This window comes from Mus caroli, unplaced genomic scaffold (genome assembly GCF_978045245.1).
Source record: "Mus caroli unplaced genomic scaffold, Mus_caroli_1 scaffold_8, whole genome shotgun sequence".
Classification (NCBI taxonomy): Eukaryota; Metazoa; Chordata; class Mammalia; order Rodentia; family Muridae; genus Mus; species Mus caroli.
The window spans coordinates 138,226,923-138,243,195 of NW_028227263.1; positions in this window are offsets into that span (position 1 = coordinate 138,226,923).

Sequence of the window (16,273 nt, forward strand, 5' to 3'; positions counted from 1 at the left end):
CAAAAATGTGTATTGATACCACATTGGTAACATGTGCAGTAATCTTTACTAAAATTACTTAAAGAAGTCTCACAAGATATAAATATCTTTAAAGGGTCTGAGATTAACCAATTTAAATATGAAAGGAGAAGACATGTTTCTTAAATAATGACCAAAAAACTAATAGACAACTCCTGTATCATTGTTCTCAAATGTTCCCAGTATCCCACATCACAACTGTCACCAATGCCAATGACAAGGGACATTAGCAGTCACTACTGTTATTGATAGCTTCACTGTTAAAGGAATGTAAACATATCATTTGATTCCATATATTCCATATATGTTTTACTCTAAAGAGAGAGTGCCAAACTGAACTTTGTAAAATATAAAAGCCAGTGATTTTACATGAAAAGTGTGAAGCACAAAGCTACAGGTCTTTTGGATTTTATCTTTTAAATCACTGGGATGTCTTGCCCTCTAACGACCTAAATATTCCTTGCTCATATACATACAAAAATATCCATCCAGGTATTCATATGAAGTAGGAATTTCTGAGTATAAAGATCTTCTCTTTCATCACTGTGAATTCTGGAGATTCTGTTACCCCAGGTCTGGTATAGGAGGCCATCACACACAGATGCACAGCTGTGGTCCTCCATTTTCTTTATAAATGTTCAAAGTGTGCTATGCAGTTTATCAGTCTGTAATTTCACTTATTATTGAAAAGTTAAATTACAGGTAACATAGGAAATCACTTTTAATGAAGGAAATAATACAGAGAAGTGAACTCAAAGTAAGAGAACATTATGGGACATGTGGAACACAAACTCTGAAATGAAGATTTATAAAAACTAGTGGTCAGGAGAGGAATTTGGAGTTTTAGGTTTTTATTAAACCTGTTTCCACACACAAACCTGGGGACATGAAGTTGGGCATTTGACTCATTATGTTTATAATTCCCTGCAGAAATTTACAGGATAAATGATTTAGAATTTTGACCCTTTACAAGAATCTGTGGAGATCAACAAATGATGAGTGATCAGTGCCATGGACCTCATACAAGCATTGTAACCTACCTACTCAGTACAAACGTTGGTTTAAATAATATTTTTTTTATTTTTATGAAAAAAATCATGGAAGAGCTAAGTGTAATAATTATAGTAGAATAAGAATCCCATAACAGTGCCTAAATCTAGTTAAACCGACTTAATGTTAACTCTAGAAATGACGTTTAAAAGAGGCTCAAAAAGCACTTGACTGAGAGAGAAGCAGATACTTACACCCAACCAATTAACTAAAGGAGATCAAGGGGATAGAAATTAGAAAGAACTCAAATATTATAATTTGCAAATAATAAGAAATATATAAAAGCACACTAAAATACACTTGGAAAGTCCTACTACTGGTAAAACCTACTTACAACAAATGGATGGAACTTGAGAACATTGTCCTAGATCCAGAAATACAAGTATAGTCTATCTTCAGTTATAATTAGACATTAGGCAAAAAGTCCAGGATAACCATGCTATAACCCACAGACCTGAAACAATTAGAAAATATGGAGAGTCCAAAGTGGATGAGTGAATCTCACTCAAAGCGTAGAAACAAAATAGTCTTGAGAGGTGGATGGAGAGATGTAAGGAGGGATAAGGGGTTGGAGAACAGGTGTTTGGCCTAAATGGTTGGGGAGGGCTAAGAGTGAGAGTAGAAATTGGTGGGGAGTATCTGGGACTAGGTGGTGACCTGGGATTGTGAAGCTACAGAAAATCTGTGGGGGTGACTCTAGCTGAGATTGTTACGAATGGCAGATATAGGTGCTGAAATGTGTACCTTCTATACAAGTTATAACTTACAGTGGAGAGAGGGGGATATCAACACACCTACAAAACCTTTAATATAAAAGTTCTCCTGCCTACAAGAGGCACAGGGATAAAGATGGAGCAGAGACTGAGGGGAAAGCCAACCAATGACTAATTCAACTTGAGACCCACCACATGAGACAAAATCAAGACCTAGCATTATTAATTATACTTTACTATTCTTTCAAACAGGAACCTAACATATCTGTCTACTCAGACACTTCATCCAGAAATGGATGGAGACAGATACAGAGATCCATAACTAAATGCTAGGAGCATGCAGGTTTTTAATCTAGGCTTTGCATACATTTGTAGAGGATGTGTAGTTTAATCTTCATGTGGGTCCCTTAAAAATTCAATGGGGCCTGTCTTTGATTTGTTGCCTGCCATTGAATCCCTTTACCCTACCTGGACTTCCGGGTTCAGCCTCAGTGAGAGAAGGAGTTTAGTCCTAGCTGGTCTAGATATTTCTGGGTGATGTGGTACCCAAGGTAGAAGTGTTCTTCTTTGAGAAAAGGGAATGTAATAAGGGGTGGGAGATTTGTAAGAATTATTGGGGACAAAATATCATGACAGGGACTGCCCATAGTAGGCCAGGATGGAGACATCTCAGAAGCCCTAGGCAGTTCCTTGTAAAAAGTGACTCACCCATCCAGGGGACTTGCCATCAGAAATAAGGAACTCTCTGTAGTAGGCCAGGATGGAGACATCTCAGTAGCCCATGGCTGCTCTTTGTACAAAACAAACAAACAAACAAACAAACAAACAAACAAACAAACAAAAAATCCCACTTCTTCTAACCTTAGCCCTGGACAATGGCTGAATGGATTTCATTTATGAGTGATTGTTTTACAGTTGGCCTTGGTGTGCATAATTATTCTATTATATCTGACTTTCCTACTCCCTTTTTTGTCTGCTCTGGTGAATTCTTTGAAACTAAATGTTTCTTGATGTAATTATCCTTAATTGAAAATTGAGGCATAGTTGCACAGCACAGCATAGTCCTAATAATGACCCAGGTACATTCTATGTGCTCTCATCTTGGAAACAATAGAAAAACTATACATTGGTAGTTTTGGATTAATGTTTGACTTGCAAAGAAAGTTTAAAAATAATATTAGAAAATGAAGCAGAGCCAACATTGGGATCCTGAGAAAGGAAAAATTTATTGAAGTTATGAAATAAGATTTGCCCAACACTTGAGAGTGGTTCCTGCTTAAGTAAGTGTAGAATATACACAATTATCTACTAGTAAAATTAAGTCAAGACACTGGGAATCTTAGGAGAGTCATTGTGTGCAATGTGTAGAAGCAGAAAGCTAGTGTAACTGGTGAGTTAAGGGTTAACTTTATTCTTTCTGGCCACTGCCTGTCAGCTTTGCCCATGTTATTTATCATTAGAGCTTCACAGGCAAAGGCAAGTAGCTGACCTCGGAGCTCAGAGCTCTGAGCTCTGAAGTGTAATAAGTCAAATATTAAAGTTTAAATAACCATAAGTTTAAAATTATTATTATTTTAGCCACATGCCTGGGAATAAGGGAAGCTTGAAACTTTGGGGGAAAACTATAATTCTTAATTATTTGTGGGATGTGATTATTCTTTTGAATTTGATTTGGCAATGACTATACAATGTCTTTTTTTCTACCTTCTTCTTGGAATATCAATAAAAGACTGGGTCAAATTAAAGGCAAGAGAGTGAGGTGCACATGAAGTGTGCATGACGTGAGTGTAGAGTATATGTGGTGTGGAGAGTGAGTGAGTGAGTGAGTGAGTGAGTGAGTGAGTGAGTGAGAGAGTGAGTGAGTGAGTGAGTGAGAGAGAGTATGTGTTTGTGGAAGAAGAAAAGGAACACACTGATTGAGTGTGTGAGTGGGAGAAAGAAAGCGAATGAGAGAGCAGAACTCTCAGTCCAAAAAGAGAATGAAAATACATAGTTTCAAGCTATGAAAACAAGAGAGAGAGAGAGAGAGAGAGAGAGAGAGAGAGAGAGAGAGAGAGAGAGAGAGAGAGAGAGAGACTGAGACTTTAAGCCTTGAAAAATTGCCTGCAAATTTGTACCTGAAAAAAATGTGTATGCTTATTATGCACCTTCCAGATATCCCTGCTTCTAGTTAAGAACTCTGGCACTGTATTGAGGCTGAACCCCAGGAGACACTGAGAGGAGAAGAGGGAAGAAGGGCTGTGATTAGGATGTGACTTGAATAAAAAATTAATTATGGAAACAAAAAAAGAAAGGAAACCAAAAAAAAAAAAAAAAAAAAAAAAAAGGTTAGGTGATAAAATAGGACAAACTTCAGTCAACATGACAATTGTGACATGAAATAGAATAGAAAAACAATAGTTTTCCATCCTTTTTTTTTTTTTTTTTTTTTTTTTTTTTTGGTTTTTCGAGACAGGGTTTCTCTTTATAGCTCTGGCTGTCCTGGAGCTCACTTTGTAGACCAGGCTGGCCTCGAACTCAGAAATCCGCCTGCCTCTGCCTCCCGAGTGCTGGGATTAAAGGCGTGCGCCACCACGCCCAGCTTTTAATTCTATCAGTTTTCGTTTTCCTTCTTTTATGGTGGACAAGGAAATAAAATTAAATGGACATTAAAAGAGTAAAACCCTCAATAAAGAATAATGGATTTAGAATGGTGACTATAACTATATAGAGGTTCACTGACATATATAGAATTTATGATTATCCAAGTATTTGAATGAAAAGTTCAACCACATTTCATGTTCTTTTTACTTTTTAATCTTTATATGTTAAAGTACCTTTTCTTCATTTTTTCTTTCTTTCTTTTTAAATTATAAACCTTGCTGATTTATATTTCATATGTTATCTCCTTTCCTGGTTTGCCCTCCTAAAATTGCCTATCTCCTCCCACTCCCCCTGCTCCCCAACCCACCGACTCCTGCCTCCCGGCACTGGCATTTCCCTATACTGGAGCATAGAACCTTCACAAGACCAAGGGCCTCTCCTCCTATTGATGGCCAACTTGGCCATCCTCTTCTACATATGCAGCTAGACACACGAGACTCACGATGCGATTTTTTTTTGATTGGTGGTTTAGTCCCAGGGAGCTCTGGGGGTACTGGTTAGTTCATGTTGTTGGTCCTCGTATAGGGCTGCAAACCTCTTCAGCTTCTTTGGTACTTTCTCTAGCTCCTTCATTGGGGAACCTGTGCTCCATCCAATGGATGGCTGTGAGCATCTACTTCTGCATTTGCCAGGCACTGACAGAGCCATTAAGGAGACTGCTATATCAGGCTCCCGTCAGCAAAATCTTGTTGGCATCTGCCATAGTGTCTGGGTCTGGTGGTTGTTTATGGGATGGATCCCCAGGTGGGAAAGTCTCTGGATGGTCATTCCTCCAGCCCTGAACTTTGTCTCTGTAACTCCTTCGGTGGGGATTTTGTTCCACCTTCTAAGAAAGAAAGAAGTATCCATACTTTGGTCTTTCTTCTTGAGTTTCATGTGTTTTCCAAATTGTATCTGAGTATTCTGAGGTATTCTGAGTTTCCGGGCTAATATCCACTGTGTCAAGCTTTCAGCAAAGTTTTTCTTAAATTTTCACACATATTGGTAGCCATTTTATATACCAATTACAAGTGTGAGAGTGTATGACTCTGTGTTGAAGGGATATCACTTAATATATCACAGACTGATGTCCTATTAGCTATGTAATAGCTTGAAGTGCCTTTTGTGATCCTTATCACTGGTAGGTCAGTAGCAGACGTGGTTGTTCTTGCTTTACACAAAATCAGCAAAGACAACAAAAGCCAGAACCAAAATTCTTCTTAAGTTTCAAAGAAGTAATATGAGCACAGAAAGCAGAAAGCTGATGTTATAGGAGACCAGAAAAAGGAAAAAGGGAGTCCATAATTATCATTACTGGAATAGCTCTAGGAAGCTACCCAACATGATGACTCTTACTAGCAAGACATGTTGTCTTCACTCACTTCTTCCAATTACATTTAGCTTCCTAAAGTTTGTAGAGAATATTTATCTCAAAAGTGCCACAACTTTTGTGTGACTTCAACATAAAAATTTGTTTTTCAAATGTATTTCATATTTTTACTTAAATATAATGGTTTCATATGGGTGTTAGTAGTTCATGTGATGAATGAGGATGGAAAGAAATTAAACGTAAGAAAAATCTTGAGTTGGGAGGTCATAGGTATGACTTGTTCAAAAGTGTTCTAAAAATAAAGGGTAATAATTGTTTTGTTCATGAGTAAAAGTTCCATAATGTCAATTAGAGTCATGGGGCATTAAAGATGCCAAAAATGTGAGTGCTATTACACATTAGAGACTGGGTCAAAAGATGTAAAATATGTGGTAACATACATATACTCGAGAGCACAGAACAAGAGAATCTAAGAAAGAAATGATGAACAAGATAATGAAATTTAGGAATATCACTCCTTTGTGTCTGGGCTACATAAAGATGTTACTACAGATTTTATAAGATGAAATCATTGTTTGATATATGTAAGAAGGTTAGGGGACCTTAAAGAATCATAGATGTATGGTGAATTTTTCAATGTCACAGGGGTACAAAGGTGACAGATTAGCTACAGTCTTGACAATAAACCCATGAGTTTTCTAAGCTATTTTGAAATCACACATACTGTACTCTAGTGCAAAGCACCTACTAAACTTTAGAGAGTATATTGCATAAATGTTAGCTGTTCTGAATCCAAGTCTTGACCATGTTTATTTATAGTCAAGTTATATTAGATTGAGAACCTTAAGAAATGTATGGGCCTGTTCTTGGAAGTCTCCATATGTTGAAACCCATTATTATTTAGAAGTAATGTACTGTAACATAGAGGATTTAAACAGGGAAGGTTTGCTTTGCTGTGTTCAAATATTACCTGGGCAAGAGTATGCGACTGTCCATATCTGCAGAACCTGTAGTTCCTACATTGCCACCTCATTCTCAAATCATATCTACAGATGCACTTGTTCAAACTGGCAAAGCAGGTACTCAAATATTTTTGCCATGGTAAATTTAACAACAATATCTATAAAGATCTCTCAAAGATGACTACTGTGACCACTATTTTCTATGTGTTTATTCTGAAGAAGTGATTCTCACAATCTCCTGCACCATGATCAGAAAGCATTTCTGCTGGCTAACTTTCATAGTGCCAGAAAAAGTGATGTAATATTTTTAAATTTTTATTTATATACTCAATTTACATCTGAATATCTCCATTGTTGCTGTTTATACTATAATGTTAATTATTTCCCTACCCCAAACCCTTTTTGTATTAGAGTGTCTACATTACGCTTCTGGACTGGGAGTGTGAGAAGGATAGGAGAGACTGACTCCATACAAGTGAGAAGATGAGAGACTCCATACCTCAGAAGAATATAAGACAAAGAGACAAAGTCACCATGTGAAGAAGCACACACATCGCTTCTCGGCCTTTTGGCTAAGATCAAGTGAAGAAGCACACAGCTCAGAATACTGCTCAATTGAGTCCACAGCAGCCAAGGTACAACATAGAATTAGTAACTAATAACTTGGGATTAATTACATGTTTGTTATGCAGTGGCTCAGCTATTGTTTTGTTTAAGGCATACTAAAATATAAAAGTATGTATTTCATTTGGAAAACTAAACCACTGGGAGACGTAGCAGGTACTATGCCAGAGGGATTAATTAATAATTATTTCAAAAGATAGTGCCAACACCGAACAAAAATTCACTTGTGAAAATTAATTGGAGATTCCCAAGTGGAATACATGTGCCTTCCATTTAAGATTAGAGGACGGAAAGAGCTGGTTTCTTAGAAGAACAAGCTGCATAGTTTTCTCCAACTCATACAGTGCAGGCTTATCCTGCTGGTATGTGGCAGGCCACAAAGATGGATAACATAAATTATGGATCCAGCTGTTATTGGTAACAGTCTGAAGCTGGCTTAGACATAAAAATGTCTCTAACAAAAACTTCAGCTAAAATTATCCATAAATTTCATTGATTATGGAATCCTTAAAGTTCATCATGCCATCCCTCACATGGCATGAATAAATATGTATTATAATTGGTAATTGATCAAACCAAGTCATAAAATTAAAAAAAAAATGTTGTCATTCACCTGCTCAAACAAGGAACAAAAGTTCTTCCTTAAATGATCAATATACCTTGTACTATCCATACAAATATCCTTGTAGAACTAAAATTTTGTTTTAAGATTCATATATTATAAAATCAAATGCCAAGGTTAACCTCTGACAAGATTCCTCTGCAAGGATGTTGAGATGACCTTAGGTTTCAGCCCCCTTTCTCACCTGATGATGTTTCCAGAAACTTACTCCCACAACAATTTCAAGAGTTGCTACTGATTCATGATGACCATAGTTCATCCAGCCTTTTAAACAGTTCCAGTCAAGACTTCAGTTAAGCCCTAAACTTTCCAAACTTACAAAGACTAAATAACTAATGCCAAAGCTAGCTTTCTTAAGTTTAGACGATTTTTCTAATTGTATACCTCTTCCCACCTCTTAAAATGTATGTTTGTCACCTCAGTTCAGCAGGAAGAAGTTGTCAAAATTCATCATCCCTTAGGTTTGGTTGTCTGGTTATGGTTGTTTTATAAATTATATATAGGCTGTTATTTTTAAGAAGCAATTTGGAAATGTTCATACTTTTGGAAAGGAAGGAAACTAAATAGAGAAGTTAAATGCAGAAATTTCTATTTTTCCTTTTCTCATCTCTAGACGTTTTTCTTAAGTAAATGGGAAGGTGAAAAGAGGGGTATAGAGCAATATTATAAGAAATTATATATAAGCCATAGATTATTAAATGTATTCTTATACAAAATCCTTTATACCCATAACCTGAAATTGATAGAAATATTTACACTTTGATACAGAATAGAAGTTTATTTATATTGCTACAGAATTTATAAATTGATAGTGGTATAAGACTTTTATTGGCATATCTCTTGGTATATTGATATGGAATTTAAAATTAATTTTGTTGCTCTTAGATAGGCATTATATTAAGAAAACAAGAATGCAAGGTTTAGACCCAGTTCATCCAATAGCTACTATTTCAAATTATTTTTTTAAAAGATAATTAAATAATACAAGCTAATGTCAGATATTAAACTCATGGTAATATGATATCCTGATTTAATTACAATAAAATGGTTTGAATATGATTCAAACATTAAATAGCTGAGAGAAGTCAAGGTTTAGCATTTCATGTATACTATATGTAAGTCAAGAGTCTTTGAAAGCAACAGAGATCCACAGAATATGGCATTTTACAATATTTCATTATTAATAGATTTTTACAGGTCTGCCCCTGACAGTACCTACATCCCACTTCAAATAAGATATTTCACATTATTATCTCCAAATGGAGTTGCTTCAATTATGACAAGCTAGTCACTGGGTACAAAATACCCTAATTTCATCTACAGGCAAAATACTATCCATACAGGCCAAACAGAGGTGGGATAATCAAATGCTAAGCTCTGCCAGTATAGTGTAATATTGTCCTTCATAATTCTTGCTTTACTTGAGAGCTGGAAGATAATTATAGCTGAGAAGGCTAAAGATAGATGATCTAATGCTATAAGGAATTCATGGACTGTTGAAGCAGTCAGCTGTATCTACAAATAATATAAACTTTAGAAGATATAACTTTGTGCCTCCTACATATTCTGTTAATATTTAATTCCTTCTCAAATCTCTAATGGGATTGAAGACTAATTATATTCCCTTATTTAAACATACATTGTTTAGCCTTAAGTAAGGTGTTCTAGATTTGAAGAGATGATTTTCAATCTGTAATACAAGTTAAATGAAACTGAATTGAGGTACAACATTTACAACTCTTTAATTTAGGATAGATGATATAATACTTTACCTCAAATGCCAAATATGATTGACTAGATGTTAAAAGTGTATATCATCTTACAAATTATATAGTTGTTTTAATTATGTTCAATGTATATCTGGGATAAAAAGAGCATTTTAAATTGCACAAAAGGGGAGAAATGGAACTTCTTGTACTAAGAATGCTAATTATATTCGCCCAAATCTTTTTGTAAGAGAGTGTCTGCAGTGTCTGCGTGTAACTTCTTGGAATCCTGTCCCCATTTGGTTCTGATTGATAAAGGTGTCAACAGCCAATTTCTGGGGTGAGCAGGATTTTATGATTCCAAGGCTTGGAAAGGAGAAGGAAAGACAGAGGAAGATCCACCATGCTGAGAGACTATGAATGTGAAAAGAAATGCCACACCTGAACATAATACAAGTCAGAGAGATATGGCCAACAAATTAAGGAGGCAGGAGAGTGGGGCCAGAGGGCTGCCCAACTGGGTCCAGGGCAATCTACATAAAACATAAAAGTATTAAAAACTTGAGATTAACCACATGGATGTTAGATAATGGCCCAGCAATTATGCTGTTTAAAACATATTAAAATATAAATGTGGTATGTATGTCTTTCCTTCTAGAACATAAAACACTGGGGCAGATAGCAAATCACAATGCTGGATGGAATAATTAATAATTATTCCAATATCTCCTGTCCTTCCAGTACATCCTAATGCAGATTCTCCCCCATTCCACCCAATACTTCCTCTTTGAGAAGGGGGTTCTCTGTAAGTATTTTCTCTACTCCATGTGCCCTTCCCCCACACATTAAGTCCTGCTTGACTAGGCTTATCCTCTTAATCTGAGGCCTGAAAAGACATCCATTTAGGGGAAATGATTCCATAGGCAAGAACATATTCAGGGAAAGAAACACTCTTGTTGTTGGGGGATCTGAAAGAAGAGCAAGCTGTTCATCTTCTACATATGTGCAGGGAACATAGTTCCAGCCCTATGCTCATATTTTGGTTAGTGGTACATTCTCTAACAGGATCCATGAGTATATATTAGGTGATGCTGTTGGTCTTCCTGTGGAGTCCATATTTGTCCTCTTCAGGTCCTTCAATCCTTTTCCCATTTTTTCCATGAAACTCTAGAGCTCCATCTGTGAGTCTGTGGATCTCTTTCCATTGGCTGCTTGGTAGAACCTCCAAGATGTCTATTATTGCAGGTTTCTGCCTTCAAGCATAACAGAATATCATTGATAGTGTCAGGGATTGGTTCTTGCTCATGGGATAGAACTATATTTGCAGCAGTCAATGACTGCCTATTCACTCTGCCTCTATTCCCTTTGTCCCTAGGTGTCTTATAGATTGGAAAAATGTTGTGTTAAATAATTTGTGGGTTCATTGTTGTCATTATCTCTTTATTGGGTGATCTGCATAGATAAAGTAGTTTCTTTTTAATATATATCACCCACTGCTAGGAGTCTCAGCTAGAGGCACTCTCATAGACCCTACTTTGTATGTGTTCCCCTCCCAGATGTCTGGCACATTCCAGAGATTTCACACCCAACTACCACTGATTTCCCCTTTCTCTCCAATGTTCTCCCTTCATCTGATTCCCCTTTCAGCCCTGTTCCTCTCTCCACCTCTTCTCACACCAAGGTCCCTCCCTGCATTCATCTTTGATATCTATTTTACTTTCCCTTCCAAAGATGATTCATACATCCTCCTTTGGGACCTCATTGCCATTTGGCTTCTGTAGGTCAGCTGATTGTAGCATGGTTATTCTATATTTTATGGCTACTATACGTTTATAAGTGAGTACATTCCATGCATTCATTTGGGGGTCTTGGTTACCTCACTCAAGATGATATTTTCTATTTCCATCCAGTTGAAACTGCAAAATTCATTATGCCCTTGTTTTTAATAGCTGAGTAATATCCCAATGTGTAACTTAAACCACATTTTCTTTATCATTCTTCAGTTGAGAGACATCTAGGTTGTTTTGTTTCTGGCTATAACAAAGAAAGCTGCAATGAGAAGAGTTGAGCAATTATTAATGTGGAATGGTAGAGAATGTTTTCATTATATGCCCAGGAGTGACATAGCTGGGTCTTGAGGTAGAACTATTCACAAATTTCTGAAATGCCTTCAAATTGATTTTCAAAGTGATTGTATAAGTATGCACTACCACAAGTAAAGGAGTAGTTTTCCCTTGCTCCACATTCTTACCAGCATGTGCTGTCCATGGAGTTTTTAATCTTAGTCATTCTTATAGGTCTAATGTGAAATCTCAGAGTTGATTTGATTTGCATTTCACTGATGACTCAAGCCCATGAACACTTCTTAATTTTTTAATTGTGTTATTTGGTTTGCTGGTGTCTATCTTCTGGTGTTGTTCATAAATTCTGTATATAGAGTTGCAAAAGATCTTTTTTTCTTAATTTGTAGGTTGTTCTTTTGTCCTAATGACAGAGTCCTTTGAATTACAGGAACTTTTCAGTTTCATTAGGTTCTCATTTATTAATTGCTGTTCTTAGTGCTTGTACCAGTGGTGTTCTAGATAGGACATTGTCTCGTACTGACTAGGTCAAGGCTACTCCACACTATTTGTTCTATTAGATTTAGTGTATCTTGTTTACTTTGAGGTCTGTAATCCATTAGGGCTTCATTTTTGTGCAGGTTGATAAACATATATTTATTTGTGTTCTTCTACATGAAGACATCCAGTAAATCACCATGATTTGTTGAAGATGATCTCCTTCTTCGATTGTATAGTTTTGGCTACTTTGTGAAAATCAAAGGTCTGTAGTTATGTCAGTTTGTTTCTGTATCTTCATTTTGATTCATCAATCAACTTGACTGAATGTATAACAATACTTAAAATTTTATACTGTTTCTTTGTTGTTTCACTATCTGTAAAGAATTGTGTTGGAATTTTGATGTTTCATTGGACTCATAGACTTCTTTTAGTAAAATGATCATTATCACTATGATAATCCTACTGATCCATGAGCATAGGAGAGTTTTCCATCTTCCAATATCTTCCTCAATTTGTTTTTTCAGAGATTGGAAGTTCTTGTCATGGAGGTATTTTTTATTCTTGTGTTAGTTACATAAATATATTTTATATTATATGAAGCTACAATGAAGTGCATTATCTCCATAATGTCTTTCTTGGCCCACTTATTGTTTGTTCTTTCTAATTTTTATCCCTTCAATCTCCTTTAGTTTTCTTATTGTTCTAGCTATAACTTCAAGTACTAGAGAGATAGGGAAAGAGTGGAAAGCCTTGTCTTGTGCACAACATTAATGGAACTGTTTTGAAGTTTCTCTCCATTTTATTTGATGTTGACTTGCATTGACGTTGATGTTATTGGCTTGCTGTATATTGCCTTTTCTGTTTATATTTATATATACCACCTATATTTATGTTTAAATATATGCCCCATATCCCTGATCTCTCCAAGATTTTAAAACAAAGAGGTGGTGTATTTTGTCAAAGGCTTTTTTAGCATTTAATGAAGAGATTTTGTGTGTGTGTATGTGTGTGTGTGTGCCTTTAAGTTCCTTTGTATGGTAGATTTTATTGATGAATTTCATACATTGAACTAATCCTGCATCACTGGGATAAATACTATTTGTTCATGGTGGAGATGTATTTGATGTGTTTTTAGATTCATTTTGGAAGTACTTTATTGAGTACTTTGACATCAATGTACAAAGGAAACGGTCATAAATTCTCTTTATTTGTTGAGTTTCTGTGGCTTAAGTATCAGGGTGACTGTAATGTCATAGAATAAGTTTTCCAGAGTTCCTTCTGTTTCTATTTTGTGGAATAGTTTGAGGAGTATTGATATTAGATCACCTCTGAAATTCTCTTAGAAATATTCACTAAAACAACTTGTTCCTGGGCTTTTTTGGTTGGGTGATTTTTAATGACTACTGCTATTTCCTTGCAGGTTATAAGATTATTCAGATAGTTTTTCTTGTCTTCACTAAACTTTGGCGAGTGATATGCAACAGTAGAAAATCCTACCTATAGTTCCACCAAGACAGTCCCTCATACATACAGACATAATACATACATGCATACATTCATTGAATGTTAGATTGAACAGTGATCTCTGATACTGATATCACTGCACCATGCAATCTCATTTTATTCATGGGCACATCACAAGGGGAGGTAAAAGATTTTCTTCAAATCATCTGTATTTAGATGAACATTTTCAGGCTGTTAGTATCCAAGATGAGGCATCCATATTTGGAAGTCTTTTGGTAGTTGATAGTCTGGTTTTTTTTTTTTCTCTTTTGGTTGTTGTTGTTTTTGTTTGTTTGTTTGTTTGTTTGTTTGTTTGTTGCAGAAATAGTCTTCCCTGGGGTAAAGTTGCCCAATTGGTCATTCAATACAAATTAGTTTTCTTAGAAATCTAATATATATATATATATAAATAATACATTGTGGACTAAACAAGTTATATTTATATATTTAGAGAGAGAGAGAGAGAGAGAGAGAGAGAGAGAGAGAGAGTGCATGCTCCCTTTATTTTGTTTCTACTGGTGTGGAGTTGTTTATTTCCTATGGTTTTTTGTGTGTAGTTTACCTCATTGGGATGGATTTTTCCTTCAAGTACTTTTTATAACACTGGATTTTTGGATAGAAATTGTTCAAATTTGGTGTTTTCTTGGAATATATTGTTTTCTCCATATATGGTGAATGATATTTTTAATCAGGGCAGCTGTGTGTGCCAATGGGGAGAGACAGAGGAATTGGAGAGACATAATGTAGCTTGTCTTTTCCTTCCTTTGTAGACCTTATGCAGTGAAACCAATGGGGCCAGCATAGAAATGGCCAGACAATGGATCTTCAGGGATAGCTGATGGAAATCTCAGGGCACTTGGGAATGCCCCTGAGAATGGGCTGGGAAAATGTGATCAGGAGAGGTCTAATGGATTGTTCTGTGTTCAGCAGGACTGGTTGCTCCTTGACCAATAGGCCTAATGAAGGCCAGGAAAGCAGTGGCTAGGCAGTGTCTTTGACTCCTGTTTTTTTGTTTTTGGGCCCCATTTCTCCTACAGAGTGGCATTTAACAGGTTTGATACGTGTATTTGTGCCTTATAGTATCCTGTTATGTAGAGGGTTTTTGTTTTGTTTTGTTTTGTTTGTTTTGATATCCCTTGGAGTCATGCTCTTTTCTGAATGAAAATGGCAGAAGACTGTATTTGGGGAGAGGATATGAAAATATAGGGTGGGAGGATTGGAAGGAACAGAGGGAGAAAAATGTTCAGCTGGGCTATATTAAAATCGAAACAAAATATTAAAAACAAAGAAATGAAATAATCTATAATGTCTTATTTCAAACTAGTTTACGGTATAATTAATTTTTATCCCGGTTTATTTTCATACTTCTAAAGAATGATACACAGGCTACTTGAGGAGAAAACTAATGAGTAGTCTTATACATTTCAAGATCATGCATGTTTCAATACTAACCTGTCCAGGAAGATATGCTCACTGGTGCAATTGAGTCTGGACTGATATGGGTATAGCTGTTGATGCTTCCTGAACAGAATTTGCACCTATTCCATAGGAATAAATTTTATGCATGACACGGCAGTCTTAGATAAATATCTATGGCTTGGCCAATCATAGCCTGTTTTTAGAATCTATTGTTGTTTTGGTAAATGATCATCCTATTAAATTGCCTTCTGTCCACTATATTTATACCCATAGATCCAGGCTCCCTTCAGCCTGGGTTAGAGAAACTACTTTTTGCACTGGGGAGAATTAAATGGTAAGATTCATAACCACTCAGAAGTCTGAAATGAAGAGGCTATGGATAATGAACCCTAAGTGAGATATCTGCTCCTTATTCCCTTTAACTTCACTCCTATGCACAATTATCAATTAAAATTTAATTTTACATGATTATAAAACAACTGAAGATTTTTGGATATACAAAATTAAATTTGTATGAGCTACTTTAATTTAGGTACAAACAAAATATACAAAAGGACAATTTGATAGAAAATTTATTTTACTGCATATTTGAATGCCTGCAGAGGATCCTGATGACTCAGGAAAAGTTCTTCATGTTTTCATTTCTAAGAGTATTTTCATCATATCATCTTAAAATAAATTTGTATTACACTATGATAAGTGGTCTAAAGGTCTCCTATGATAACTGTGTATCATGCTTTTAGTTTTAATTCTAGTTCTTAAATATTCTTTTAGTATTTGAGTATTTTCTCTGTTGAGTATATAATGTGTGGCAGAATAGGTATTTGAGATTTAAGAAAAAAATTGAAGACAACTAAGATCAATGTTGATAGCCTATAATATATAGGAGACAATGATGTTTAGAGGCTAATCTTATTCCTAAAAATAACATATATTCAGGTGATAGAAAATAGAAAAATGAGCTAGCAGTTAACCTGAAACACCCTGCTTATGGGATAGTTTTCACAGTGCTGTAAATAATCATAATTTTTAGCCAGATGACAACCCTGACAGCTATAACAACACCAAGTGTTGTCCAACAGTGTCATGAGCATTATCAGAGTAACCAATAACTTTATTATTGAATTGAAGGACCATTTCAAA